This window comes from Cavia porcellus, unplaced genomic scaffold (assembly GCF_034190915.1).
Source record: "Cavia porcellus strain 051 isolate PalLab524CR breed Dunkin Hartley unplaced genomic scaffold, mCavPor4.1 scaffold_13, whole genome shotgun sequence".
In the NCBI taxonomy this organism is placed as follows: Eukaryota; Metazoa; Chordata; class Mammalia; order Rodentia; family Caviidae; genus Cavia; species Cavia porcellus.
The window spans coordinates 43,749,536-43,777,459 of NW_026947496.1; the positions used below are offsets into that span (position 1 = coordinate 43,749,536).

General features: G+C 35.3%; 1 pseudogene; it reads left to right on the forward strand.

The window, feature by feature from the left end:
• The first annotated feature begins 15,368 nt into the window (after positions 1 to 15,368).
• The window catches only part of LOC134478437 (large ribosomal subunit protein uL10-like), a 126,639-nt pseudogene continuing 114,083 nt past the window's right edge, over positions 15,369 to 27,924 (forward strand).

The following is a 27,924-nucleotide window of genomic DNA, read 5'->3' on the forward strand; positions in this document are numbered from 1 at the left end:
ATTGCCTTTTGATCTTTCATGTTGACATTCTCCTGGGTTCCTCCGAAGCTGATTGTGGGGGACCAGATACCTCCCACTTTGCCTGTCTCTCCATGGTGTAGGGCATTGGGACAGGCACCAGCAGACCTCTGACCCCAGATTTATACAGAGATTATCAGGGTGTAGGGCAGCCTTCTCCAGACCTGTGAAGCTACACTGGGACTTCCCCAATGACTGGATATGTATGGTGATGGGGCTAGTTCTCTCAGCCTGCATTCCTAGACTGGGACTCTGTGATGGTGGCAAACACAGTTGTGTGTTTTTCTGATTTTTCTGGTGGGTGATAGTTGCCTTAAGGAACCAAGGTCCTCCCATGGTGGCTTACAAGAGCATGGGGCTTACCTGGCTGTGTAGCCATGATCCTTCTCACTACCCACAGGAAAGAACCTTCTGGTGGTAGTAGGGAGAATGTGGAGGTAGATCTTTCTGGTTCTCTCCACCCATGCTAACTGCCCACAAGAAGGAGCCTTCTTGTGGCAGTGCCCGCAGGCAGACATGAATCTGCTAGGTCTCTCTGCCCATGTTCAAGAACACGAGTCTTTTTAAATCTCCCCTTCTCCCACCAATCACCATTCATTCCTTTTAGACTTATAGCTAGATTCAGATACCAGCATATCTTATGTCATGGGTATGACAACCAAGTGTGACTTGGAAGAATACTATAAGATCACAAAAGTCACAAGTTTTTGTCAGTTAATACTAATAGAAATCTTAAGAATATACAAAGGCACGGATTTTCAAGTAGGATAAATTTAACATAGGGAATAATATACAATTATTAATGTGAATGTACTGACAAAGCAGTTTAGATTTGATGAATTAGCTTGAGCATCTGGCAGTGTCAAAATTTATCAAATTGTAATATCAAATATGAGCTTGATTTTCAGAGAATTTGTCCTTGAAGTTATAGTGATGAGTTTCTTTTCAAAACAATAATGAGATTCACTGATTTCCTTACCCAGACCTTGAATTTGGAACTTGTATCATTAGAAGAAACCAAGTAAAGTCATGACATTTATATCTTTATACTTCTGTGTTATACCAGTTCCCCGGTCTTCCAAAACTGTACATAGCTCTCCATGTCTATTTTAGACGACTGTAGTTGGTAACTTGAGTAAATGAGTTGCCAGTGAATGTCATCACTACTGTTCAATGTATAAGAAAAATCTGCCACTAATGTTTTTGCAACAAAACACATCAGAAATTCAGTTGTCAGTCTCCAGCTTAACGGTACTGTTGTGCTAGAAGCATTTCAATTACCAAGTCTTTCACCAGCCTGGATTTTATCAGAAAACCAGGAATGTTCCATATATGTTTGAGCTTGAAATTTATGGAGTCACAGTCTGAGATGATTCACATGCAAGTGATTGAGGCTGTTTTAAGGAAAATCTAAGACAGTGAGGGAAGTGGAATTAGAACTGGTAAGAGACAAAGATATCATTTTAGCTAAAGGCCCCCATAAGGGAATCTGAAAGTCACTTAGAGTATGTGCTACAAGTTATTATGAAGATACGGAAATAAATAAGGACAAAACCATTTACATAAATACGTGAGGAGTGGCTGTGTAAATATCTGCAAAGTTGCAGCCAGAATATAGAAACATCAGCATTTGATGTCAATCTAAGAGTGTAGCAGAAAGGAAAGCTGCTGATATTAGGAAAATCTATAATGAACTGTGAAGTGTGAACATGTGTAGGTGTCTGAAATCTGTACCTTACTATATGACCTTCTAGAAATTGCCTTCTGTTCCACTTCTGACTTCCAGAAAAAAAATCTCCCTAAGTTTTTCTCTGTAGAAAACAACAATCTGGGAATTGTGTTATGAAAAATAAGCACATATGTCAATATGACCAAATTTGTTAATCATATTTTCAGATCTTACTTATTATTATTAAATTTTATCAGCTTGCTGTTCCAGCCATTTTGAAGGATGCATTAATATCTTGTAAGCTATTTTGGTGTGAAGTAGTTCTACTTTTGATATTCTACTTTGGATCTTTTCTGTCACTTCTGGTTAACTGCCAGTTTTTTAACTTTCAAACCTTATGCAGACCTTATTTTAAAAAGTGGTAAAGACTGACAGCAAAATACAGACTTTCTAGGACCTGGAAACAAGACATTTTGAGAACAACTACTTGGTGAATTAAAAAGGGGACTCTCAGGAATAGGGAGAGAGCTGATAGGAAAAATAAAACCACAGAAAATCTGGAAAACTGAGGAAAAATCAGAGAAAAGAATGAAGCAATTTGAAATGCTGGCCTCAGCTCCCAGGGAAGGAGACATGTTTCTGTTTACACAAGGTTAACTGGAGAGGGTCGGCAACTGCAGAGAGAAGCAACAGGCCATACTGACACACTAGCTCCAAGAAAAGACCACAGTTATTGTAAACTGCAAAACCAACATAGAGTTTTACTCCAAAGTAACTTCTACATGCCAGGTTAAAGAGGAAAAAATTGGCTCCTACCAATTTGACAGTATACTATTTTTTTTTTTTTTTTTTATTTAAGAGGAAAAAGAGAAAAACACAAAACAAACCAAAGCGGCGTAAGGGTACACGCAATACAGAACTACAAAACAAAACAAAACAAAACAAAACAAAAAACCATAACAGTAAGAAATTACCTGCTAGTAGATTACACACTATTTTCTTGGAAATAGTTCCTCAAATTACAGTATCAAAGAACACAAGGTGGACATTCAAACAGGGAGACTGCAAACAGCTGTGTTCAATGTTCCAAAAACATTGATAAAGTCAGCTATTTAACACCCCCAAACACACTTGCTGTTATATCCGTTAGAGCTCCTTTTCTTTTTTTTTTTTCCCTCTCTTTTTTACAACAAAATTTACACATCTTGGATTTTATTACTCCTTAGTGCTTATTACTTTCTTTGGGGGGGGGGAAGAATACAGTCAAATATGGCAAAACAAAGCTGTCAGTCAATACCAAGGATAGACGTAGCACATGGTGTAGAACAGAGTACAAGTTTATCAACAATGGTTATCAACGTTGTCCCTTGTTTCCTTAAAAAGAATTGTCTATCTTATTAGATATTATAAAGTTGGACAAAACAGTAGAGAACAAGACCAATAAAACTTAGGCATTGTAAACATTACAGGACTTCCAAAGAAGACAATAGTCAAACCAGAATGGGTATCTTAGTGAATCTTACTGTCTTCAAAGTAGTTGCCTATGTCTTCAAACTTGATACTATCATATAGAATGGAACAGAGTCTAATCAGTCAAAACAAGATCGTGCGAGTACTACAGGACTTCAAAACAAGTTAATAGGAAATCGAAAAGAGTTACTATTTATATATCCTAATTTTTTTGAATTTTTTCTTTAATTAAGACAAACATAAGAAATGACTAAATAATTTTTTTTTGAAACAATAAGGGGAAGATTGAGATAAAACAGGACATAACAATATAACAATAGAGGTCACAGCATGACTGTTTCAATAACCTAGTACTTCACCACCTTATAACCTGACTTAATAGTAGTTACCATAGTTTGACAGTATACTATTAGGAACTATTTGGAGAAGGGTTTAATTGGTGAAGACCGAGCTACAGAATAACTACAGAACAACTACCCTGCAGGGTTTCTGAGTTCAACCAATCAAGTGACTGAGTGAGACATATCCACAAGTGACATTTGTGGGTAGGTAATGGGCTAGATGTAGATCCTTTGGCATGTTGAAACTCAAGTTGGACAGGTATAACATCCTAGCTTCTGTGATGAGAAGCCCGACCAGTCGTGTGGATTTTGTATGGGGCTGGGTTTGACAATGTTGGCATTAATTCCAGCAAATGGATTGCTTAATTGTCTCACCAACCTGCCCTCCTATCTGTCATCTGGCATGAATTCTGTGGTCTATGTGCTTTCCACATCTTCCGAGGTGATAGGGAATATAACTCAGTTTAGATAGTTGCCGCAGCTTACCGTGCACAGACAAAGGGCATTATGAAAGGATGTACAGCAAAAACAGTCATTTGAGGTGCACAGAGGGACAATAAAACTGGAAGCTGATAGAGTGAACATAGCCACAGGGTGGATACTGTTAACAACTGAGCCCAGCACAAAAGGCAGAATTGGACTCAGCATTCACATACAAAAATAAAAGTATGATGGCAGTTTAGGAAGTGGCTGACTAGGCCCTTCTCATGCCTGATGGATTCTAATATTGTGGAAAGAAGCCATTCCTTCAAAAGCACAGGAAAATTTTTGGAATTCATTTCTTTTTTTTTCTTCACTTTATGTCTGATTTTTCTTTTTTTCCTCCTTTTCCCTGTTTGCTCTTTTCTGTTACTTTATCTAATTCCATTAATTTTCTTTTAATTTGTAAGAGGATCCTATATCTTATTTTTTTGCCTCTTTCTCATTTTTCTCTTCTTTATTGTTCAAACTGTGCTTCCTTCATTTTGTCTTTCTCCATGTCCTCCATTTTTTTTATTGGTGTTATTGGTAAGCTCTATTAATCACTAGATATAGTTGGCTCTATAGTAGTATTGTTGAATTATTTTCTACTATTAATAGGTGATACAGTAGGTAGTAGGTGATACATAATATTTACTTCTCGTGGGTTAACTAATGATCAGCTTGTAACACCCAGCTGAACTGAATCAGCATAGCGCTGGATGTGGATGGCCAATGTGAGGACTGTTGCCAACACTACAAAAGGAGAACTGGAGGGGAAGATGGTGTGCTGCTGATTTTCCGAGAGAAGCTTGTCACACTGGCTTTACTGATATGAACTCATCTGTTTCTTCTCGTGAATATTCCTTCTTAGCTCCAGTGCAAATCCCTCAGCCTGCTAGCATAGATCCTTTATTTCCCTGGGGCAACATTCTAGTTGTCACCACTGACTTTGGGTCTTCCCAGTGCAGATCCTTGATACAGATTTACATGAGACGAATGTTGTGGGCTCTAGATCTTCAGCAGGTCTTCTGGAGGTCATGGCCATGAAATCCAGACCTTTCGTTGAATTCCTTGAGTCTGTGATGTGTAGAAAAATCTCCTGTACTCTTTTGTGCTTGACTCTTTGAGTGAATACTTTAAAAAAATTCTATAAATTATGTGTTGTATATTAAATCTTTTCCTTTGCAAACCCTGACTACAACATTATTGTATGCCAAGTTCTGTGACCTTATCATTACTGCAGATCTCCTTTCTATTGTTAAAGGTGGTATAGTGTACAGTGGTAGATTTATTGATTTTTATGATGTGGTGTTGATATCCAGTTTGTCTTTGGCTCCTATTTTTTTTTTTTTTTTTTTTTGGTACCATAGATTAAACTCATAAACTCTTGCTTGCAAGGCAGGCATTTGTGCCACTGAACTAAATCCTTGGTCCCTGGCTTCATTATTTTTGCTGAGTTGTTTTTTTTTTTATATTACTGGGATATTATAATTATTGTTATTAATTTGTTTCCATTGACTACCAATAACTGGTTTGCTTTTGTGACAGCAACAATACTGAGGTTCATTTTTGGATGCTAGGTTGATTACATTTTATTCTCATAAGGACACCATTATACATATTAGGACACAATTACATAAATAGTAAAGCATGATTTTTGAAAAGCAAACTTATAGACATGTTATAGCAAGTTAAAAATCAAATAACGTCTGCCTGTTTTCCTGCTGCTTGTAACGTGAACACCCTGCTAAATTCAGTCAGCCTTGACTGTGTGGGTCCAGCTACTTTTCTTTTGATAATGTGTTAGGCCATTTTTGACTATTCTAGCTTACTTCAAGGTCTTTGCTTGGAACAAATTGACTCAGGCAAGAATACTTTTAACTTTACTTGCACCACTTAAACTCCCACTCCCATCCCCAAGATATTATGGGAAACAATTCCTTTCAAATAAGTTGATTGAGAGTTAACTTGCCTGACAATGTATGACTTAATTCATGTGTCCAATCATGTAGTAACCTGCCATCTGCCTTGTATTTCCTGTTTGTAAGCTGTAATTAAACTGTACTCAAAGCTAGCTCCTTGCTGATAATTTGGTGTAGCATCAATAAAGTTGCCTTCTAGATTGCTTCATGCAAAGAGTCTTACCTTCAATTTGATACTTGTTTTTCTTTCATCCCTAGATTAATATAGGAAAAAATCTATAGTTAGATATGTCTGGAATACATTTTCCAAGCCTGATACTAAAGTGATTTCCACACTAGCAACAAAATTTTTCCACTATCTATCGTTGTCCCACAACTGTCATATCATACACACACACACACATACACACACACGAAATGTGAAAAAACACAAGGAATCCCCCACACAAAACTCCCAATCCTCTAAAGCCATGGGGAATTCATGAGGAAAAATTACAAACAAGAATGGAAACAAGACATAGAGAAATGTAATCATTATGTTCTGGAAACATTTAGCCATAAATATACAAATTGTAAAAATAAAATAAAATAAAATAAAACTCAAGCAGATTTGACCTGAGATACTTTCCTATAAACATTTTCTTAATTTTATTTTTGTGGTTTCATCACACACGTAAATTTAAGAGGCTACTCTTTACACTGAGGATGCAACACGACCCCATAGCATGAAAATATCCTTCAGTGTGCCCATTGTCCCTTCTGAATGCTCACCACTGGCAATCAGAGATATCTTTCCCATCGCTGGAGTTTTAAACTCAATAAAACTGTATTGCTTCTATTTCTTAGACAGTCAATATTTATCTATAGACAACTGTGCTTTATTTCCAGTGTACTTTATCAAGCATCATTATTCCATTTTCATTTTCCTGTCTAGTCTCTATTCCCTCTGCCTAATGAACTGCTTTTAGTATTTCTGTTATGCATATACAGGTGATTTTTTTGCATTTTTTATTTGCCTGGAAATAGCTTTTACTATTTATAGACTGATTGATTTTGTTTAGCTTCATAATTTAGGAATACTTTTATAAGATATAGAATTAGAAGAAGCAAGTCATTTTCTTTTAGTATTTTTGAAGATACTCAATTATTTTCTGATTTTAATTTTTTAGATATTGATTTACAAGTTTCCCTTTGAAAATAGTGTGTCTTTATTGGTTGTTGATAAGATTTGTTTTAACTGTTGGTTTTTTAAAATTTCTTAAAATGTGTCAACACATAATTCTCTTTTGTATTTTTGTGTATGGTCCTTATTTGCATTTTCTGTGTGTTAGTTTAAGAATTTTTCTAATTTTTTATGATCACACTAGTTTATTCTGAATATATTTGCTGCTGTTGAATTTTATTTTTAATACATTACAATATTCACTGCAGAATTTCTAGAATTAATTAATTAATTAATTAACATTTTTATTCTATGGGGAAGTTATCCATCTTTTAAATTTCTGTGTCTGGCTCATTTTAAGTTTGTTTCCTTACCTGGTCTTTCTTTCATGCCTATTTCTGGTATTTCACATAATGTTTGGTTTGTGACAGATACCATATTTCATGAACTGTTGAAGGCTTAAATGATGTTTTTCTTTTCAGAAGTGAGTTTATTTTAGCTTGTGATAGAATATAGGCTCCAGGCACATCACCTTAATATCCACAGGGACAAAACTGTCTCAGGACCATATTGCAGATTTGGAATCAGCAAGTTCACCTCTGCCTCTCCTTGTGCTGGCAGCGTTTACTGCATCTCTGGTCAGGTGCTAATAGCAGTTTCTGGACTTAATGTTTTATCCCCTTTCTTAAACCATGAAATTATAGTAATCTTTAATCTTATTTCTCTTTTTTTTTTGTGTTTATGTACTCAGTCTCTTGCCTTGTATAGTTTAGGAATACAGTAAATTCTTCATGCAGAATTAATGTCACCATCCTTTCCTTTTTTGTCAAGTTTTCAATATTTTGTTTCAAGTTCCTGGCAAGCATGAACTCCGCATATGTCTGTCTACTTCTGTGAAGTGATCAAAAATTATGCTGGCTGACTACCTCTGTATTACAATCCAGGAACCTAACTTTTGGCTATTAGCCGCTTATGTCTTCACCAAGGATTAGCAAATGCCATAAGAGGTGGGATGGCTTGGAGAATATAGGTTTATATTCACCAGTTTTCTTTTTGAATCCCTGGTTAAATATTATATTTCTGGGAATTGATGCGTCTCACTTGACTTTTTTTTCCCAACATTGGCCCAAGTCAAAGGCCCTTACCGAAACTCCTAGAGAAGGTACAGCAGCTTTCACTCACTGTTGTTGTAATAGATCACTGATCTGTTTACAGAATTTTTATTTCTTTTATGCTGTTTGGCTTTCCACATTTTGTATAGATATTTACACCTCTTATATTTGTTTTGCTAAAAATGTGATTGCTCCATAGTGCCACATAATCAAAAGTTTAGGTCTTGCCATCACTGTTTTGGGGATCATCACTATGGAGCCTTGATTTTTTGACTAATGATGAGTATAGAAATTAAGGAAGATATATAGGTTGCTTAAGAAGTCTGAATTTGATCAGGGCATTAGAAAGTTTCGAAAATTTGATCCTATCAGATGCCACAAAAGATGATTCACTAGTCAGTTCTACTTACTTACTGAGTCCTCTTATGGAGAATTATACAATCTGTGGTACAACCACAGATTGTATAATTCTCCATAAGAGGACTCAAAAAAGTTATCAAAAAAGTTATCCTAAATTATAAAAAGTTATCAAAAAAGTTATCCTAAATTATAAATAATATATATGCTCATATAACATGAGTTAGTCTGTACTACTGACATACGAGGAATCTAATCAATTTACCCACTAAAAATTATGAAACTGTAAAAGTAGAAAATACTTTTTGTCTAGATATAATATATTTCTGAAGGTTATATTTTTCTATGTGTTGAATTTAAGTTTGCATTGTATTTCAGATACTTAAATTAAGTGGAAATAAAATACAACATCTAAAATTAATCAAAATTGAAATGTAGAAATTCTGATAGTATATATTATGAAAAATATTATAGTATCATCCAAAATGAGTCAAAATTAAAATGCAGGTAATCCAATCATGTAAACTATGAATATCAAATAACAAATCAAATACATTGATTCAGTACAGTCATTTATGGATATGGATATGATTTTTTTAAAATTTTGCTTTCTTTTTATTTTATTTTATTTTATTTTATTTTATTGTCTTTTTCGTTTTTATCAGTACCAGGGATCGAACTCAGGACTGCCTGCTTGGAAGGCAGGCACTTATGCCGCTGAGCTAAGTCCCCAGCCATTTATAGATATGATTAAAATTCATTCTAAAATACCCCTGATAATAGTTGTCAAATAGAACTATAGGGAGGAGAAAATGCTACAATATTAGTATGTATTTAAAATTACATTTTTAACCAAAAACATGTCTAAAACAGCAAAAATAGTGCCTACTTTTACTTTAAGAATTAGCAACTTTCAATTTAAAAATTATTTCTCATGCTGTGTATATTGCATGCACACAAAACTAGAATAGACAGCTGCAATAAAAGTAGAGATTTCTATAAACATAATAGGTTGTTATAAAGCCAGCCATTATGCTGGATATGATTTCCATTTAATGTCAGAAATTGGCTCTTGAAGATGGCACTCTAAAACTAAGCTTTCAATTTTTGCAGCTTCTAAATTGATTAAAATAGAAAAGGAAGTGAGTGTTAAAGAAACATTTTGAGAATATAGTCATTCAGGTTTCATTTTGGGGGGAGCAGATAGTGCTTTGTTTTTATTACATAAAGAGAAGACAAGGAATGATCGAAACCAGCAATAAAGAGGTAACTATGTCAGGGAAGGAAAAGTATTCACAGCATAGCTCTCTAGCCCTTCACTATTAGAATATAAATGCTACATCTTGAAATAAACTAGAAAATGAAGGAATATCTCTTTCTCTTTAAAGTGCCACATCAGACGAGGTGAGCTTTTCTCTGAGAATCAGTAGAGCTGCCTTCTGAGGTTTCTATGATCAAAAATGGGAAAAGCACTGATGTGGAAAGACTGATATTTGAATCTTTCACAATTGGTTTTCAGCACCAGTAGTGTTAATAGAAAGGATAGCAGATGCCCTAACCCATTCATACAGTGGATTGTGCCTGGGCAGCTGGGGAAACCTAATTGCAAACTAACACAGGAACTCTACTCAATATTTCAAATACATGAATATGCTTTCTTCCCCAAATTTTTATTTTATCTCTGCATGGGGATATGGTTATTGGTAGCAAACTAGAAGGTCGGTAAGAAGTAACACTTTATTACTGTACCTGGGGACCAGTACAGCTTATACATAGGGAATTTCTCTTGTACTAGCATCATAATTACGTTGAAGAGAACATTTCAGTGATTATAACTGTGCTTTTTCTCAGCTGTGTCACTGACAGAGGAAAAAAAGAAAAGAAAAGAAAAGAAAAAAATCTCAGCTAGAAAAAAAGCAAAGCTTTCTTCCCTAAACTCTGGTCCAGATTTAACACATGGCTGGTACCTTTTAAAAGTGATTTCATTTGACATTGGTTACTCCAACTGGCTATAGAATTTTGAAACTATTTTAGATTGTGCATATAGTTTTTACTGAAACAGTCTTAGAAACTAGTTCTTAGTATAAATTTCATGCTCAATAAATATTTATTAAATTAAGTGTTCTAGTGCAAATATATTTGAATACTGGTGGTATGGCATAAACTTTTGGACAAAGTAAAGAATTCCCTAGATAGAACAAGAATATCATTTACTAGATATGTAACTTTTACATTAACAACTTAATAAACACTCTGAATTTCAGTTTTACTGCCTATAAAACTCCACAGGATCATCCTGTAAGTATATCATAGTATCGATAAAAGGCCTTCCATAGTTTAAAATCACAGAAGCTATCATTATTATTTTCTTGACATTTACAAATGCTAAATGAACATTCATCCTTCACTTTTATTCAGATCTTAATAAATGGTTATTCGTAGAGTGATAAACTTCAAAGTACCAAATCAGCATGGATCAAGTAAAAATATCACTTTGGTTTTTCTCTCATATCTTTTCCAGAACATACGTACAATCTCATTTCTTCAGGAGTTTGCATAATTTCTGTTAGTGGTGTTACCCTATCTTCTGTCTCTCTATCTAATAAGAGTCTGAACTCAGTGACCTAATATTCTGGCTGCTTTCTTATTTCCTAGGAGTTCCATCCTCTGTCCTTAAACATATTGCTCAAGTGCTCAAGAAAGAGCACTGAATGGTGTGGTTTTGGTGGCAGCTTTAACACTTTTAGGAATTGATGAGACAGGATATTCTCAAGAGTGACTATTCATGAGTACATTTATTTATTTTTATTTATAACATTTTGTTGCAGCACTAAATAGGTACAATAAGCAATTGAGGCTCCACTAAAAGGAAGGTGTTCACTTTGAGGATTAGGATAGGACTGCGCTCAATTTCAGATGATAAACTGTTTGTTCTGCAGAAGATACTAGTGCTGGAAGATAAACTGGTTTCAATAAGAATAGCACTGTAAACATTGAGCCTGTTAGCAGTGTTATGGCCAGTTTAATACATGATTCAGAAAAAAACAGATTGTTGTTTCTTACATTTACAGGTACATTTAAGTGGCCAAATGGTCTCAATATATAGAAAACAATATTCATGACTGGATAGGGAGGTCAAGTTAAACTAGTTGTATTTTCTTCTAATGATAGCAGCCACTGGCCTGCTAAAACCTTTGCCATTATGATCACTTATGTGTATTAAGAACTTTCATATCAAAATGGGTTACATTTAGGTCTTTTTCTTCTCTTTCTTCTTATTTTTAGACCTCTGTAATGCCCTATGTGGCTACCTATTAAAGGGCTCATCTTTGCTCATACTGACTGTACATCGCATCTAGCTTCCTATCTTGATTTGTTCCTGGCTTTGGTCCATCCAACCCATTCTTTTCCTTGTGACTCTCTTAATTTACTTACTTGTTAAAAATCTTTCAGCATTTCCTTATTTGCTTGGAGAAAGATATTCAAATTTCCTAACATGTCCTCCCACAATTTCTAGTATGGCCATGTAATGATTATTTTCTCTTACTAAGAACAAGTGCAAACAGTAGATTAGAGTTTTTAATTCAAAGTCCAGGATAAGCCAGAAAGTTTGCATATCAGTATGGAAGAGGAAAAATTTTCAGAGGAAGAACTACTTCATCATTGCCTCTCTTTGCTTGGAAATTATTCTTGCTTACTGTTCTGTTTTTCATGATAACCATGCATTATGAGATGCAAGCATCACATGTTGTTTATACAGAGCTCATTCATATTTTATATTTCACTCACAGCTAGAACTTGATGTTCTCTTGTTGAACATAAACAATCTCACACAACAATAAAACATGACAAGGCCACCCTGTGACCATGATGAAATGAGAGCAAACCGAGATCGGGGCATATTTTTGTCTACTTACAGAAAAAAATAAGGTCACTCTTCATATCACCAGGTACTGTATACCTCACTTCCTGGGCACTTAAGAACTGCTGCATTTTGATCTTTAACCCTACTCTAGTCTGCCTTTTTTATACATAAGCCTTATTAAATATTCAATCATAAAACCATGCCTTGCTTCCAATTACCACCATATTCACAGAAAATGGCTGCTTCTTTGAATCTTTGCTCAAATAATCTAAGCAAAGTAAATTCTTTAAGAAACCATCCCTTATATTCTTTCATTAAAATATTGCAGAGTCTCATGTTGTCTGGTCTCTGTAGTTGCAATAATAATGGAACCCAGTTTATTTACAACTACAAATGTGTACTTGGTGGTCTTTGAACAGAGAGCTTGTCAGATATGACCCTTTTGTTTAACCAATCACTTTCTGATATAAACTAGAGGTTTTCCCTGAAAGGTTAAAAATATTCACATTTAGGCTGAAAAGCTAGGAATTCCTTTTGTCTTTAATGCAACTGTTATTTGTTTACTTCCTTACTGTTCAGATATAATGTAATTATTTTAAGTATTTGTCCATTTATCTTTTCTCTCTCTCTCTCTCTCTCTCTCTCTCTCTCTCTCTCTCTCTCTCTCTCTCTCTCTCTCTCTGTTTCCTTCAGTAGACTGGAATCCTATTAGAGAAGTGGCTAGGCAAGTTTTTCTACTTTTGATTTTGAATACCTACCACAAGGTTTGGCATTTTCCAGATCTTCAAAAATACAATTCAAAAATAACGTTACAGTTCAGAAATAAACCAATATGATAGTATCCAAGACCTGAAAGCAGAAAATTATAAAATCAAACTAAGGAACAAAACAAAAAATAAGGGTAAGCCTAACTGTTCCTGGAACCAAAGGACAATATTTTAAGTATGCAAATGGTTTTTAAACTTTATTAACTTGCATTTAAAACTTAAAAAAATAATAACTATACCTCACATGGTACAGCAAAGTAAATTTCATATGACCTAAAATTTAATGTTAAGGAAAACTCTCAATATTTAAGCAATAGCCGTCCTATGCTTCCACTGAGTACACTGCATAAATTGAAAAATGCACTTCTTGAAACTAACATGTTAAAACTTTAATAAGTCTGAGCATTTGTGTCCTCACTTCAAACACACATCCTGTTATTTTTTATATACACTGCTCCTTTTAGTATTAATTTTATAATTTGTTCATTTAGCATTGATGAGCATCCTCCCAGATTTACTTGATTTTATTTTTAGAAGATTTCATGTTTATACAAAAATTACAAGGATACTGTGAAGACTACTAATATACTTCACATGCAGCACTATCACCAACATCTTGCATTAGTATGGCTTATTTTTCCCAATTAATGAGATTGTTATGTTATTTTATCAAATAAAGTCCATGTTTTTTTAACAGATTTTTTAAAGGATTTCCCTTATGTCCTTTTTCTAATCCGAAATCTCTTTAGACTTTACAGCTGTGAGTTTCTTAGACTTTTCTTGTGTTGAGTAACTGAGATTCTGAAAAAGTATGAGTTTAGTAGCTCTTAGAACGCTTCTGGAAATTTATATATTATTCACACAGGAATTCTAGGGTTATGGGTTTTCTAATCCTATAACATCATTTCTTAACAAAGATAAAATGATAACATTTTATGACATTATGTCAAGTTAATATTCTATAAGAATGAATTTTCATCATTGATATTCACATTGATCACCTGAATGAGCTATTATTTACCACATTTCTTCACGAAAAAGTTTCCCTTTCCTGTGTCTTTACCATATTCTTTAGAATAAAGAAACACATACATGACACAATTAAATAATTTTGTTCTTTTAGATAAGGGCAGTGTATTTAGCTACATGTTGATCATCCCTAATCAAAAAGTCTAAAACATTAGATATTTCAGGCCTTTGCGTGCCAGGTGTTGCCACCGGAAAGACCTTTTCCTCTGTGTGCCCAGTGTTCTAGTCAGGGGTTGCGTGGAGAACAACTAGAATCAGGACATGGAGTTATAATATTATTTTTATGACGGTCACCAGGAGTTAACACAAGAAAATGCAGAAATCTATGTGCAACACCGAAGACACAAGCAATGTCCCACATGAGTCCAGATGAAAACCCAGAGCTCATGACAATGCCTCTCACGAGTCCAACTAGAGGTCCAGAGCCCACGAGAAGCACTAACACCAGTCTCTTTTATGATTCCATACTGGAAAGGCCCAAAGGTCAGTGGTGGAAGCCAGAAAGTCTATGTCCGCAGGGTGAAGGAGCTCTCCTGGTGGGATGAGGGTTCTCCACTGGAGCCAAGAAGTCACACTCACAACAAAGACCAGGGCTGTCCTGAAAGGCACCACAGCCATCCTCAGTGACACGGAGGCCCTGAGCTCCTCCTATGACAAGCACAGTCAGGTACATGCCAAGAAGCCAGCATGACAAGTTTATCCTGGAGAGTAAGCAGCACACGTCTTCCCCTCCAGAGCCAGGAAGCAAAGCTCAATATGAGGACCAGAGCTTCTCCAGGAGAACCAATGGCTCAAACAGCAACTCATAGGAGAACCCATAATGCCTCAATGAAACAACACATTAATGCCTCAACTCCTTAATACCCATCTTCTCCTTTTCCACCTATTTATGCGGGCATCTTTCCTCAAGTGGAGCATCTTCGCTCAGTACTATGCTGATGTAATCTAGCTGGTGTTAAGTTGACTACCAGTTTTTAATACATAACACTAATTGTGGGCCAAGGGAACCAGGAGATCTCCCTCTGCCTGCCATGTCACCACCAAAAGGCTCTTTCCTTGGCATGCCAAGTGCAGGCTGAAAGAACTAGGAGATCTGCCTCTGCCTATTGGGTGCCACCACCTGAAGTCCCTTTTCTCTGTGTGCGTAGTGCGGGCCGAGAGATCTGTCTCTGCCTGCCAAGCTGTGCCCCTAGAATGCCCGTTTTTCTGTGTGCCCAGTGGGGGTTGAGGGAGACAGACAAATCCACCTCTGCCTGCTATGTACCACCACCAAAAGGCCAATCCTGCAAGTGGCCAGTGTGGGCAGACAGAACCAGCAGATCCACCTTCACTCTCAGGGAGCTGCTACCAGAAGGCTCCTTCTTCTCCTTCTTGCAGGCAGTCAGCAGGAGCATGGACACACAGCCAGGTAAGCCCTGTGCATCTGTAGACCATCACTGGAGGACCTTGGTTCCCTTAGGCAGCCACCACCCACTGGCAGAGTCAGGCAAACACACTCCTATGTGTCCCACCATTGTGGGAGTCCCAGTGTAGACTCACAGGCTGAGAGAAGCAGTCCCAACTACATGCACCCTGATCATTAGCAAAGCCCCAGTGTAGCTGCGTAGGTCCAGAGAAGCCTGCTGGACCTCCCTGTAAATCTGGAATTAGAGGAATTTACCTCCCTGTAAATCTGGAATTAGAGGAATCCAGGTGCCGGTCTCATTCCCAAACACTGCCTAGGGGCAGCCATTGTGGGAAGTGGCTGGGGCCCCACAACCAGCTTTTTGGGAGGAACCCAAATGAATATCAAGATGAAGAAGCAAAAGGCAAACTGAGACCTCCAGCCCACACAGAAAAAGGGTGGAAGATAGAGTCATGGAAGAAAACAGAAGTCACACATCTGAAATCTCTGAGAGGATAGTAACTGAAATAAGGAAATAACTTCATGAGACTGTAAAAGCAGTCAAGTCAGAAATAATCTCTCAGGTAAAAGAAGAAATCATAAACACACTGAAAGAATTATTCAGCAGGTATAAAAAGACAGAGACAATATGGAGGAGCATAAGAAAATGATGGAAACCTTGAATGAATGTAGAAAGAAATTACAATGCATAAAGCAGATTCAAAGAGAGATGCAGAAAATTAAAAATTCTATTGAAAGCTGGCAAAACTGCTTGAAAGAGACTGAAGACAGACTTTCAGACCATGAAGATAGGATTGCAGCTAGTGATTGTGAAAGGAAAGATCTTTTAAAAATAACACAAAATCATGAAATAACAACCCAGTGGCTGCAAGATGATGCAAAGAAGCACAACTTATGAGTAATAAGTGGAGGTGAAGAAGCAGGTATCAACACAAATGAAATTAAAATGATATTCACAGAAGTAATAGAAGAAAACGTCCCAAACATGGGAAATGGATCTGGCACGCAGATAAGTGAGGCATATAGGACTTCAACTAGTCTTAACAAAAATAAATCTACACCCAGACATATAATAATCAAGATCCCAGAAATTCAGCACAAGAATAGAATATTAAACGCTGGTAGATTAAAGAGATAGATCACCGATAAAGGAAAGCCAATCAGAATCACAGCACACTTATCAGCACGAACCATCAAGTCAAGAAGACTTTGGAGTGAAGTGTTTCAAACTCTGAAAGAAAACAACTTCCAATCCAGATTGATCTACCCAACAAAACCATCTTCCAAAATTGACGGAAAAATAAGATACTTCCATGATAAAGAACAACTGAAGGAATTCATGACAATCAAACCTATCCTACAGAGAATATTAAAGAGTATACTAGAGAGATATAAAGCTGACCATGGTTCCAGAAACAGCAACAGAAGAGGATCACCAAACAAAACCGGAAACTGAGTGAAGGGGAAAAGTGGAGGGTCTACAATAGGAGGACAGCAGGGCAGAGACAAACCAATGCATAGTAGTTGTAACCGTTAATGTAGACACCCTCAGGTCAGCCAAAAAAAAAGAAAAAAAAAAACCCACAGGGAGAGTGGATCATGAAACAAGAGCCACTGATGCGCTGTACAAAAGAAATACATTTAACTGGAATGAAATTCATAGGCCGAAAATCAAAGCAGAAAAAACAATTGTTTCATGTGACAGAAGACCATAAAAAAAAAAAAATCAAGAGTATCTTGCCCATCAACTGCAGAATGGATAAGAAAGATACACTATTTTCATGCAGTGGCAAGCTGCCCAGCTATAACATAGAATAATCTCAAGCTCCTGTAGAAAAATGGATGCAACTGGAGATCATGTTCATGGACAAAACAGGTTGAACTCAAACCCCTAGCATAAGAAACCAAAGAAGTTAATGGGATGTAAAAGCAAAACAGTTAATGTAAGAGCAAAGGGGAGGAAACACCAGAAGGGAAAAGTGGAACTACAGTCAATTTCTTATTATCTTATCTTGAACTCTGGCATTGTTTACACAATTTTGTTAGGTTGGCTTTCTTCTGTCTTGTTTTGTTAGATTCTATGCTGTCAGATGGTAGGGGCAGCTATTTTGGATATAATGGATATATTATGGTAATCCTGGTTTCCTATTATGTTGCTTTGAAGTCTTATAATGCTTTCATTCATTTGTTTGATTGGTTTTATTCTGTTTTGTTTGATTTTATTATGTGTGATGGTATGAGTAGGTATTTGAAGAAAAGAAGACATTATGGTAGCCATTGCTGATTTACTGTAATATTATTTTGAAGTCCTACCATGCTTTTGCTCTTCTGTTTTGATTAGTTCTATCCTGTTAGGGTTTATTCTATTTTATTGTATGTGATGGTATAGACGAATTTATTGAGGAAAATGAGATATTATATAGCCATTGTTCATTTCCTGTTATTTGGTTATGAAGTCTGTAATGCTTTCATTCTTTTGAATGGTTTTATACTATGTTGTTATGTTTGATATTAATGCATGTGAAGGTATGCTCAACTGTTTCAAAGAAAAGAGACATTATGGTAGCTACTGTTGATGTCTGGTTGTGAAGTGCTGTGTTGCTTGCATTGTCCTGTTCTGATTTGCTTTGTTCTGTTTTCTTTTGTTTTATTCTCTTTAACATAAAAAATTAATGCTTCAAAATCTGAAACATTTTGAGTTTTGCATAAAACTAGAAGTAGAAAACTCCATGAACCTTAATTGATGGTTCACAGTCAGAACAGACACACTATAAAAATAAATATATTTAGAATTAGATAATAGCTCATTAAATATATGCAAGTATTCTAAAATCTTAAAAAACAAAATCTCGTGTCTAAAACAAGTCAGGTACTGAGCATTTTTGATTATCAATATTCAACAAATATTTGGAATTATTTTGCAAATCTTATTGGAATTCTTACTTTCATTTCTTATTAATCATTTATTTATATTAGAATAAACTTACAAACATTTATTTTCTACTTTAGGTTATAACACAGTGCTACTTTATTTTATTCATTAAATGGTTTCAAATTTGTCTTGGTTATTTTTCTGTCATTGCTGAGACAAAATATCTGGCTTCCAAAGCTAAGGAAGGAAAGGTTTATTTAGCTCACAGTTTGTAGATGTTTCTGTCCATAATCAGTTGGCTCAAAGACAGCATGATGTGGCAGAGGGGCAGCAGTTCAAGGCCGTGGAAGATTGCAAAAACAACATGCACATAAAGGAGGGGAGGTTAAAAAGCTTCTTTTCCTGACATATTTTAAGCAGGCTATATTTTAACCTGCCCTAGGATGGGTGTAGCACTCATGTCATTTCTCTACCCTTCTCTTGCATAGGCTTAGGATGTTTACAAAGTGAGGACCCTAGGTCTCTGCTAGGTCGCTTAGTTAAACTTCAAAATTTCTCAGATTGACACAATTTATCAACTGTTAGGAAATCCTGGAGGTAAACAGCTGAATTAGGGCATGTCCTTTATACCCCAGGATATAGAACTGCTGAGTTACTTAAACTTTTAACCTTCTTAGATTGACACAATCATAACAAGATTTAACTACTGGGATCTTTCACTGGCTCCTGTGTCTTTTTAATGTATCCATCAGTGGAATGTATGGTTTGCAGTTTTCTTTCCTTTACTTCATTAGTTTTGCTTTTGAGATTATTGCATCTGTTTAACCTTGTAACTTATCATAAGCTCATTTTTCATATTTTTTGTTCCCCAATTCTAGATTCAGCCATTTCTCTTAAGATACCTGGTTCCATTTATTGGAGAATCATATCAGAAACAGATTTGGAAGACAGATATGTTCATAGCTTCTTTTTCTTTTATTCCTTTTAATCTTAAAGAGAAAAAAAACAATAAAATAAAAATACAGTATTTCAAAACCAAGATGTTAGAAAATTGACAATGATTAATATATTGTATTATCTTCAGAATGGCTGCTCAGAGTATAAGATATGGGCATGCATGGTTGATCAAACAATATAAGCACAAACTATTTTTTCCCAGTTCTTTGCTTCTTGATATTGCTTCTGTATTTGGTGATACAGCATGGCACTATGTGTATATCATAACAATAGGTACATAATTAGTAATATTTCTACATGTAATCGTCTTCACATAACTTAAGTTTGTAATGATGCCTCTAATCTATTATCACAAGTCATTTTGCTTGCTTATCTGTGGTTTCCCACATTAAAATAGAAAATTTCACTCTTACCACCTTTCATCTATCTACTTAATTTTTGGACTCTGACATACATTTATATCAGAATTATTCATCTATACCTCTAAGAAATTAATTGATTAGAGTACATGGCTTATATCTAGTCCCATTTGCTTTTGGTCTTTCAGACTGTAATCATTTCCAACATTAATCATGATAGTGTCTTTTAGTCAAGCTCCATACGTATTTAATGGGATTCTCATATAGATTTCCAATACATTCGTTTTTGTTTTTATTTTTTGTCACAGAATGCATTTCTTGTCAGAATTGCTCAGAGAATAATGTTACTGTCAGTATCTTAAATTTTACAATTTGCACATTTTAAGACTGCGTCTATACACTGTAAAGATATTTAGGTTTGAACAAATGTATAATTTTATGTATGAAGCATAACAGAGCCATGCAGAATTCTTTCACAGTCCTAACTTTATCTAGTCAACACATTCCACCCAAGATTCCTGATAACCACTGGGATGTTTTATTTTTCCATAGTTTTATGCTTTCCCGGATTCCAAATAATTAGAAACATATAATATACAGTCTTTTCAGACTGCCTTCTTAACCTATAAATATGCATTTAAGATTCCTTTAGGTCTTGCTTAGAGTTTCACAGAGCATTTTTTTTCATTATTGATTATTATTTTATCATATGCATCTCAATTGGCTTACCCATGTCCCTGTTGAAGAACAACTTGATAGTTTCTAGTTTTTAATAATTTGAGTAAAGCTTCTGTAATCACTCACATTGTTTACTTTGTGTAGATGTAGTTTTCAAATCATTGAGGCAAAATACCTAGGAGCACCATAATTCTAGGTCACATGGTAAGACTATGATTATCTCTATAAGAAACTTGAAGCCTGTCTTCCAAAGTGGCTCCCCTGTATTACCAAGAGCTTTTATATCTGGACACAAGTCCATTATCAAGTTGGATTGTTTTGTTTGTTTTGTTTTGCAACTATCTTCTACTCTGTGACTTGCCTTTTCTTTCTTTCAGCTGCACTTTTACCCACTGGAAGTATTCATTTTAACAGAGTACAGCATATTTTTTGTGTATGTGGATTATGGTTTTGGTTTTTTTACTTATAAACTTTTGATTAAAGTTTTCTCTAGAAATGTTATAATTTTGAAGTTTATATCTATAATAGTTTGATTTTACTTTTTGAGATATTGGCTATTGATAGCTTTAAGTCCCACCCTTTCATTGGATTTCTGGAAAGTTGGTAAAACTTCTCAGGGATCTATATTTTGACATTGATAAGAAGATCCAATACAGAAGAATTTGCCTGCATGCAGGAGCCCTCAACCAACACTAGCACCAGCTTCCACCATAAAATTTTCATGCCCATTTCTCCTTTCTGTCTCTCAAGCCATTTGAACCCAGTCAAGGTAGTGTGCTATGGTTTGCTATTAAATCCTTCATGCTGCAAGTAGTAATATTTTTCCTACAATGACAATGTGTGTGGTGTCATCAATCTTGACATATAAGGGAAATCTGTGTGTAATCCATCTTTTTTTTTTTTGTACTAATTGAAACTGTGAATGAGATGTCTAGAAACTACAATTGCCTGGGGGATAGCTAACTAATTTTGCTTCTACTGACCAGCAAGCACTCTGAGCTACTCTGCTTCTAGCTTGTTCATTGATCTGTGCTATTGCAAGATGCATTTTATGAGTTCTACCAAGACTCTGTTATAGATTTATTTGACCTAAGTCACAAGTTCGGTTAATTGGCATTTCAGGATAGGTGTATGAGGATTAGGCCCCTTCATAATATGACTCAGGGTCATGTAACTGAGTGAAGACCTATTTGTGTGTCTTAGATTGAATTGTATGTCTTAATCCCAGCATCAACTGTACTGATGTAAGACTCATGAGTGCCTTATCTTGTGATTACTGGCAGTGTGTCCTTGCCAGACATTGGTCCTTGTTCAATATATTTTTCAGCAAAATGAAACTGTGCATTATATGGGCTCAGTGGGTGGCCACTTGTTTGGGGAAAAAAAGCTGTTACTATTTTAATGCCAGTCATTAATTTGGAGAATTGAAATTCTGTGACCTACACTTCTAAGGCAAGTTGCTCACCAGGGCCCTATAAAATACTTCATTGCTGCTGTTCTCTATGCCTCTATGGCACCAAAGGCATTTAGCATATATTTTATGAGGAATAACACCCACTTAACGTGTTAACCCTGGCCCTCATAAACTAATACAGTCGTAGTTTAAAACTAGGATCTCTCATATCCACAAAACAACCATTTCCATACAGGTTAACCCTAACACTGATAGTATAGACCTGAAGATCTCCAAATAAGAAAATTATAAATGCAAACAGGATAGAGAAGATACTATCTGAAAAGTATAACCCAAAGCCTGTCACACAAGAGGGTAGAAATGGGGTTGGCAGAGAAAGAAAGGCAGAAAAGGTGGGACGAGAAGAGAAGAGAAGAGACCAGAGGGCAGGGATCAAAAAATGCATGAATATTCAGGAAGGAAACAACATATGGAGGCAGACTCCATGGTATGAATAGATTAGAAATCTAAGATGTCCTACATGAAATTATATATGAGCATAAATGACTTTTAAAACTCAAATACAATCTTTAAACTAACATTGTGAACAGCAGAATGCAGGACTAGCCATAAATGTAGGCTTCTATATTCTGCTAATTTCAGTAAACACCTACTGAATCCCTGTTTCCAAAAAGTTAACACAAGTCCCACTATTTAAAACTTTTGGGAACTTAAAAGAAAGATGTGTTTATCATTTGCAAATTTTTGCTTCTCTCTGAGTATGGCTTTAATCAACAAAAAGCTCTAGAATCTGTCCAAATTGGAATATAATTGTGTCACCAGAGATACCTAACTTATAGAAACTTTAGCTACTTCTTATTTTTCCTGCAAGCTCTGGACCACCTATGAGGTCCACAGGCTGCCCACTGATTTCTATCACAAGAAAATACCTTTACTGATTCTGTACGAAATGCCAACAGAACAACAGTGACTGCTTCCATAATGGGCTCTTTGGGAAATAAAGGTGCTTACATATCCTGAGCTTATGGCTCTGTACCCAGCTAGCCATACCATTATATCTTGGGTCATGGAAGTTGAACATGACCACAGAAGCACCTTTACTAAAGGAACAAGCCAATTATGCACCTTCTGTGGTAGTCCTTTCTGTATGAGGAGGGAATAATTAAATGCAAGAACTTGTCCTCAAAGCAAATACTTTATAGTATTAATCTATGTAAGAGGTAAGATCAGTGCAGAAGATCCACCAAGTGTACTCCATTCAGCTGGGGAGCAGTGGTGCACAACATGGTTCCTGGTGAAGGCCAGTGACCCCAACCAACCTCAGAGCATTGTGCTTTGCATGGGGCCTACTGAATGTCTGCCCAGTGCACTTCTCTCAGCTGTGGAGCAGAAGTACACCACATAGTACCTGGTGAAGCCCTGCCCAGTGAGTGACCCCCAACCAGGCCTGGAACTTCAGTACCCCACAAAGGGCCCAGTAAGGGATGGCCAAATAATGCCAACTAACCCAGGAGCCTTGGCACACTGTGTGAGGCCTGCTGAAGGTCTGCCTAGTGTACACCATCCAGCCAGGAAGCAGTACACCATGCAGGACCTGAGAAAGGACTGCCTAACGTGCCCCACTCAGCAGTCATCAGCAGGAGACCCCTGCAAATGACAGCCATTACCGACTCAGGAACAACTGGAACTTTGCATTGAGCAGCCCTGGGGCAATAAAGGAAAATGACAAAGCAAAAGAGTAAAATGCAATATCAGACCTCCAGCCCATCCCAAACAAATCCAGGAGACATAGACATAGAAGAAAGTATAAGTCACACTGTTTGAAATGATAACAACTGAAATGAAAAACAACTCTATCCAGCTGTAAAGAAAATCAGATCAGGAATAATCTCTCAGATAAAACAAGAAATGATAAACATAATGAAAGAAATGCTGAACACATTGAAACAAGACATAGTTTTTTTTTTTTTTTTTTAAAGAGGATTATTGAAAGATGATGGACACTTTGAATGAACAATATGGAAAAGGGCTAGAGTACATGAAACATTCAAAGAGCTACTCAGGAAATAAAACATTCTATCAAAAGCTGGCAAAACCACTCAAACAAATATGAAGATATCCTTTCAGATCTTGAAGACATGATTGCAGCAGGTGGCCAGGAAAGATCTTTTAAAAATATCAAGGAATGAGAGAGACAATATGATATTTAGAAATGTGAGTGATTTATTTCACTTATGAGGATAAAAAATAATAATAAAAAACTGAAAGATTAATAAGATCCAAAATGTATAATAGATATTGTAATAATGAAAGGGAAAAAGTGTTCTAAAGCATATAAGGATATAACTGTATATATGTTTAAGTGTGCAACATAGATGACCATACTACTAAGTTTTTGCTAGTCCATCAAACGGAATAGCTTATACTGTTATTGTTTGATTGTCCACTCTTTATGCTTTGATTTTGTGACTTGAACAACTACTTCTAAGATAATAATATGTAATTTATCAATCAATGATTTCTTACTGTTTTTCTTTTTTAAAAAAATCTGTATTATTTCTACCCTTTTTTATGATTTGCTTTTTTGGCTAAATAAAACAAAAACAAGGAATAAGGAAAATACCAATCAACAGTTATAAAATGATGTAAAGAATATCAGTATAATTTTGATAGATATAATCATAAAAGGTAGCAACTCATATGATACAAAAAGACTGCTTACAGAAGTAATAGCAGAAAATTTCCCAAGCATGTGAAAAGAAATTGCAATACAAATAAGTGAAGCAAATAAAATTCTAATTATCATAACCAAAATAAATCTACACAAAGAAATATAGTAATTAACATCCCAGAAATTCAGAGCAAGAACAGATGTATAAAGTCTGTTAGAGAAAAGAAACAGATCAGCCATACTTTAAAGCCCATTAGAATCACAGCAGACATCTCAAAACAGATAATCAAGTCAAGAAGAGCCTAGGGTGAAGCATTCCAAATATTAAAAGAAAACAACTTCCAATCCAGATTGATGTATCCTGAAAAATTATTCTTCAAAATTTATGGAAAATATGATACTTCCATGACAAAGAAAACTGAAGAGCTTCATGATCACTAAGCCAACCCTACAAAGAGTACTAAAAATGTTCTAAATAGGTCTAAAAATGACCATGACTTCAAGAACAACAAAAGAAAAAAACTTAGCAAGCAAGGCAGACAATTTAACAGTAAAGAACAACAGCAGAAAGATAACATGACAGAAGTAAGACCATATTTATCTGTATAACCATTAATGTAAATGGCCTCAATTCACTAATTAAAAGAAATAGAATGGCAAAGTGGATCAAGAAACAACATCCAACCATATGCTGTATACAAGAAACCCATCTAACCCACAGGGAAATTCATACACTGAGAGCCAAAGGATGGAAAACAATACTTCATGTAACAGGAACCCAGAAATAGCAGAAGTAGCTATTCTGTTTACAGACAATGTGTACTTCAAATAAATAAAAGAGATAAAGAAGGTTACTATACACTGGTTAGGGAAAAATTTCAAGAGGAAGAGATAATAATCTTAAATATATATGCACCAAATGTAGGAGCACCCAGATATATAAGACAAATGTTAATAAACATGAAAAACCAAATAAACAATAACACACTTGTAACAGGGGAACTTAACACCCCATTGACACAAAGAGACATACCAACTAGACAAAAAATCAGCAAAGAAATAACAGAACTGAGTCAAACTTGTGAATAAATGGATTTAGTAGATGTACACAGAGTATACCAACCAACAACATCATACTGAACCTTTTCAGATGCCCACCTGACATTTTCTGAAATAGAAAGTATACAAGGGCATAGGACATGTTTAAATAATACAAAATATACAGCTTTAATGCAATTCCAATCAAAATATCATTAGCATACCTCACAGATCTAGAGAAACTGATCTTAAAATTCACCTGGAACCAGAAAAGGTCTAGAATAGCAAAAGCAATTCTGGACAGCAAAGGCAAAATAGTACACATCACAATCCCTCACTTGAAATTATATTACAAAGCTAGTGTAATAAAATCAGCTTAGTACTGGAATAAAAACAGACCTGAAGATCAATGGAATAGATTACAAGAAACAGCCACAACTATAAACACACTCAGTCACCTTATCTTCAACAAATGCGCCAAACATGTTCACTGGAAGAAAGAGCCTCTCTAATAATTGGTGCTGGAAAAACTGGTTTTCCATATGCTGAAAATTAAACCTAGGCTCATGTCTATCACCATGCACTAAACTAAAATCAAAATGGACCAAAGATCTAAAGAAACACTAAATATGCAGGAAGACAAAGTAGGTAAAAATGTTGAAGACATAGGTGTACGCAGAGATTTCATGAACAAAAATCAAACAGCAGAGGAAATATTTCCCAGAATCAACAAATGGAATCTCATCTTATTAAAATGTTTTTGCACATCAGAAGAAATATCTAACAGAACAAAAAGGAAAACCATGAATTGGGAAATTATTTAGCCAATTGTCTCTCAGACAAAGAATTTCTAACATGTAAAGAATTTTAAAAAGCAGGCTCCCAATTTTCAAAGACCCCATCCAAGAATGGGCATCTAAGATGAATAAAATTTCTCAGACAAAGAAATACAAATGGAAAATAAATACATGAAAAATGTTCAGCATCATTGGTCATTAGAAAATGCAAATTAAAACAATGCTGAGATTCCATCTCATTCCAGAAAGAATATGCCAAGATCAAGAAATAAACAAATAACAAATTCTAGAGGGGCTGTGGAGACAAAAGGACTCTTCTATACTGTTGGTGGGAGTGTAGGTTGGTGCAATCACTGTAGGAGTCAGTGTGGGGATTCCTCAAAAAGCTAGGATTAGAGGTCCCATTAAACCCAACTATCCCACTTCTGAGAATTTTCCCACAAGAATTAAAAACATCATCCCACAATGACATATATGCCCTCATGTTTATCAGTTTTAATAGCCAAATCTTGGAAAAAAAACCCATATGCTCATCAACTGAGGAATGGATAAAAAAGATGTATTTTTATACAATGGAATATTACTCAGCTATAAAGAAGGACCAAATACAGGCTTTTATAGATAAATAGATTTGAGTTGACACCATACTTGTAAGTGAAATAAATCAGATTTACATGCGTGAATACTGTGTTATTTTCCTGGTGTAAGAAAGTGAAAGAGTTAAATAAAATTCAAAATCTACAATAAATAATGTGGAAGAACAAGAAACTGCTCAAAGAGGAAAATTAACTGGGATAGGTGAAAGAAGAAAAGAAGGGGGACTCGGGGTTTAGCTCAGCGACATAAGCGCCTGCCTTGAAAGCAGGCAGTTGTGAGTTCGATCCCCAGTACCGATAAAAAGGAAAAAGACAAAAAAAAAAAAAAAAAAAAAAAAGGGAAAAAGAATATACATTTGCACATACAGACCTAAGATAGCTAAGATGATTATACTACTAATTCCATTACTTTGTGGAAAAGTACAGTTACTATTCATACAATTAGATCAATTTTGCATGAGTATATCTGATAATCTAAGCAACTCAAAGTTATCAATATACTGTAAAACAACCATTGTTAAATTCCCACCGTGTTGTTTTGAAAGCCTGTATTGATATTGTTTTGGTATTTTTGTTGTTGTTTGTCTATCATTTTTGCTTTTTTCTTTTCTGCATGTTTCTTTTTCTTTAAAATCAAAAAGAAGCAAGATTAGCCTCATAACAGTAGAAAAAAGGAAATGCCGAATTTGTTTTTCTGAATGATGTGATTCTAGTTGATCTTTTGAGTATTAAATCTTCAATCTGATTTGATTATTTTAACCATTAGTATTTTTAATTTGAATAAATTAACTTTCTGTAATTTCTAATTTTTCTAAATTAAGCATGCTTTACTTTCATAAGAAGCCATACGTTACTATAAAGAGAATACTTAATAATGTACCATTGTTCTAATTTTTCTTCATTAGATAATTAAAAGTGAAGTTGAATTCCTAAGGATTAGAAGTCCTTAGACAGAAATGATGA